We start from the raw sequence: 3558 nt of genomic DNA on the forward strand, positions 1-3558 counted from the left end.
CCCCCCTCCCATTTTCTCATTAGTTTTATTTCTCTTTATAGAGAATGAGAACCCTGACTGATACAGATTTTGGTACCAAAAGTGGTTCTAGAGGAGTAGAATCTTAAGGATGAATCTTCTGAATTGGTTCTGGAGTTTCTGGAATTGATTCTCTAATCTGATTAGATTTAAAGGCACTAATGACTATTTCCAGTGGTAAAGGAAGTATTGATAGTTTGTGGTGTGATGTGGTAATAGAGACACTCAAAATACCATCATTGGATGCTCCTAATCAAATACTTACAAGAGGCAAGGTTCTGGGTGATTGTGTGTATGTTCCACCTCCAGGGTGTATCAGTTCTCCCGCCCTTTCTCATAATTTAGTTCATCTTGACTACCTTTTCCACACTGCTCCAATACATTGATGACGTGCTGATTAGACCTACTGAGCAAGAAGTAACAACTACTCTAGGCTTATCGGTAAGACATTTGTGTGTCAGAGGGTGGGAAATAATCTGACAAAAATTTGGGGGCCTTCTACCTCTGTGAAATTTCTAGGGGTCAAATGGTATGAGGCATATTGAGATATTCCTTCTATGGTGAAAGATAAATTGTTGCATCTGGCTCCTCCCACAAGCAAAAGACTGGCACAAGGCCTAGCGGGCCTCTTTGGATGTTGACGTCAGCATGGCAGTGTATTCCTCATTTAGGTGTGCTACTCTGGTCTGTTTACCAAATGACCTGAAAAGCTACTGGTTTTGAGCAGGGCTTGGAACAAGAGAAGGCTCTACAATAGGCCTAGGCCCGCCCTGCAGCTGCTCTGCCACTTGGGCCATGTGATCCAGTAGGTCTATGGTGTTGAAGTGGCGGTGGCAGATAGGGTTGCTATTTGGAGCCTCTAGCAGGCTCTTTGGATTTTGGAGCAGAGCCCTACCATCCTCTGTCAGTAAGTATTCATCTTTTGAGAAACGTCTTTTGGCTTGCTACTCAGCCTTAGAAGAGACTGAATGCTTAACCATGGGCCACTAAACTACTGTGTGACCTGAGCTTCCCGTCAGGAACTGGGTGCTGTCTGACCCACCAAGCCATAAAGCTGCACCTGCGCAGCAGCATTCCACCATCAAATGGTATATACATTGAAGTGGTATATACAGGATTTGGCTCGAGAGGCCCTGAAAGTACAAGTAAGTTATTGAAGAAGTGGCCCAAATGCCCATGATCCTCACTCTTGCCTGCACCTTTGGGGAGGTCCCTATGATCAGTTAACAGAAGAGAAAACAGGCCTAGTTTACACATGGTTCTGCATAATACGCAGGCACCACAGCTCCTTTCTGGGACAGCCCTGAAGGACGCTCCATCTTATTGACAGAGTTGTGGAAGACTTTTAAGCAGGGAATACTTTTAGATAGCTCACTCTGGCTACCATGGGAAGAGTGACCTAACCTATGGGTTTGGGTCAGACTCAAGTACCATATCAGGGTCTAGTTTGGTCTTTGGAACAGACTGGTTACTGGGCGAAGAGTTGTTCTGGGTGTCTGTCAGACTTGATGCCGCCAGTGGGGCAGGACCTGATCTGTTTATGTGGGCTAGACTGGATATTTGGAGTAGGCCTGACCTGTGTGCCTATGTCAGATTGGGATATCCAGCCTGGGGGCTCACCTGTGTTTGGGACTGATAGACTCTATAACCCAACCTGTGTGCTTGGGTTAGACTAGAGAGTGCAAGGCTGACCTGTATATTTGGTCAGACTGGGCTTCATGTCAAGTCTTAGGCTGTATTTGGGAGAGACTGGGCCCCAGGGAAGTGTCCTAGCCTATTTGTTTCGGACAGGATGTTCAGAGTGGGTTGTGGTCTGTATGACGCTCTGTACAGCTTCCAGGGGGGCTCTATACATCCAAATATTAACTGGGGTTTTCTCAGGAGTCAGGGGGAAGAGGACAAAGAAACTAAACAGAAAGATAAATAGGGAAAAGCAATTTTATTATTGGAATGGAAATAGAAAAAGCATTCTAAGAATTTAAAAAGTGGTAGTTGGCTAACAACGGGCCTTCCCTTGAGCCCATAATCTCACGATTTCAGCCTGTCCTTCAGTGATGCCTGCTTATTTCTTATTCCCAGAAGTCACAACCCCAACTTCCCAAGTTGATAAAGTCCTTTCACTCTGGCAGTTGCCCCTCCACTCTCATATTCTGCAGTCTCTGGCTTCTCCCCAACCTCCTGGGCTGATTTATTGCCATAGAACATCTTTTCCACATGTTGCCGGATCTCCCTGGTCTGTACTCCATAAATGATAGGATTCAAGGATCCTGGGAGTAGCAAGTAGATGGCACTGAGCAGGTTCTGGACATCCGGAGACACAGTCTTGGCCACTCGGAAGACAATGGAGGTGGAGAGACCAGAGAGGTAGATAGGATGACCAGTAAGTGGGAGCCACATGTGTGCAAGGCCTTGGCTCGGGCTCTCCCAGAAGAGATCCGGAAGGCAGCATAGATGATGCGTGTATAGGAGTTCCCTCGCAGGGCTAGATCCAAGGTCATAGTGACCAACCGCATGGTCAGTCCCAACCCATTGTTGAAAGTCAAGTCTCCACAAGCTATGCTCAGCAGTGCAATGTACTCACAGGCAAAGTGTCGAATCACCATTGTCTGGCAGAATCGAGCTCGTGACGTTAGCACCACCAAAGGCACTGCCACTTCCAGGCTCCGTGTCAGAGCAAGAATGGCCAGCACTCCCAGCAGGCGGGAGGTTATCAGGTCAGTATAGCGGAGTGGGTGACAGATGGCCACGTAGCGGTCTAGGGCCATGGCCAGCAGGAGATTGTAGTCCAGGAGAGTAAAGTAGATAAAGAACATCTGGTCCAGGCAGCCATGCAGTGACATGGGGTTATCATAATGCACAAAGCCCTCCAGCATTTTGGGCATCACGGCTGTGGCAGCACAAATGTTGACAGCCAGGAGCAGGGCGATGAGAATGTACATGGGCTGATGCAAACTCCGTTGGGCCACCACCGTGTGGATGACCAGGACGTTTGCAGAGATGATCATCACATAAAGGAAGGTAAGAGGCAGGACCAGGAGGCGCCGCCACTCTCACAATCCAGGGAAGCCCACCAGGAAGAAGTTGGTGTAGGAGATGTTGAAGGCACTGGTATCTCCATCCTCACCCATCAGCTTTGGCCTTGGGTTGCCCCCAGGAGTGGTGATCAGAGACTGTTAGAACAAAATGGTCAGTGGAAGAAAGCCAATTTCTGTTTTAGGGCCTGAGGGGTTTGTGATGAAGGTCCACCTCTTCATGTACATATGTCTACTCCTTTGGGGCACAGATGGGTGCTATGCCAGGTGTTACGGAAGCTACGGAGGTGAACAAGGCATCCTTTGTCCTCAGGGAGCTCTTGGCCTGTGTGTGAAATGTAAACTTACAAGATCCTTGTTTATCTGTGATGTTCCAGGTATTTGATTGCTGAATAAAAGATTAGGAGGAAAAGTGGGTGTGGTAGATGAGGGAAAATAAAAGGTAATGGGGGGCACCGGGTGGCTCAATCAGTTAAATGTCCGACTTTGGCCCAGGTCCATGGGTTTG

At 47.9% G+C, this 3558-nt stretch overlaps 1 pseudogene; it reads right to left on the reverse strand.

Annotated features, from left to right (window-relative positions):
- Window positions 1-2100: 2100 nt before the first annotated feature.
- On the reverse strand, window positions 2101-3242 carry LOC131487328 (olfactory receptor 52Z1P-like; annotated as a pseudogene).
- Between the last annotated feature and the right edge of the window lie 316 nt (window positions 3243-3558).

This window comes from Neofelis nebulosa, chromosome 10 (genome assembly GCF_028018385.1).
Source record: "Neofelis nebulosa isolate mNeoNeb1 chromosome 10, mNeoNeb1.pri, whole genome shotgun sequence".
Classification (NCBI taxonomy): domain Eukaryota; kingdom Metazoa; phylum Chordata; class Mammalia; order Carnivora; family Felidae; genus Neofelis; species Neofelis nebulosa.